This window comes from Hyperolius riggenbachi, chromosome 4 (genome assembly GCF_040937935.1).
Source record: "Hyperolius riggenbachi isolate aHypRig1 chromosome 4, aHypRig1.pri, whole genome shotgun sequence".
Lineage (NCBI taxonomy): Eukaryota > Metazoa > Chordata > Amphibia > Anura > Hyperoliidae > Hyperolius > Hyperolius riggenbachi.
Window position 1 is genome coordinate 262,522,152 of NC_090649.1, and position 708 is coordinate 262,522,859.

The following is a 708-nucleotide window of genomic DNA, read 5'->3' on the forward strand; positions in this document are numbered from 1 at the left end:
ACATTAGACTGTAAAATTCTGCAGCAGAGCAGGGACAGATGTGAATGGTTCAATATACTCTGTAAAGTGCTGTGTATTATGCTGCTGCTACATAAATGCTTGAAATAAATAATACTTGGCTTAAAAACTGCCCCGTTGTCATGTTTTATTTCTGCAATTAAAACATAAATTTACTTTATAGGAAAGAAAATAAAGTGCCTGTGGAATACAAATGGCATTGTAGCCGAGCTCTCGGGCTATCATTCATGATTGACGAACTTGGGCTTCTGCAGAGTGAATCTGGTATCACTGTCTTCACACACTAATAGATATCATTAAGAAACTGAGGCACAAACACAGAGACAATAGGAATGCTGAAGGCAGATACACATGTGATGGCTCCGTGTATGGAAGCATGTGCGCAAGATAAACTTCTCTCCTTTATTTCTTTTTATCTGCAAGAAAGGTGGAGCATATTACAAAAAGGAAAAAAGAAAAAAAAACGCTGAGTGGATGGCTTTGTGCTAATAATATCACTGTGAAGCCCATGGCCTGAGTGACAGGTCTGATTCATCATGGTAACAGGATCTGCTCTCATTCAGATGACTCTCCTTTATGCACATGACAGACGAATAGCACGATTGCTAGAACATCTCCCTTAAAACATCAGTGTAGCACTACCCCCTACTGGATTCTGACGGAAATACACTCACACCTTCACAAACCAGC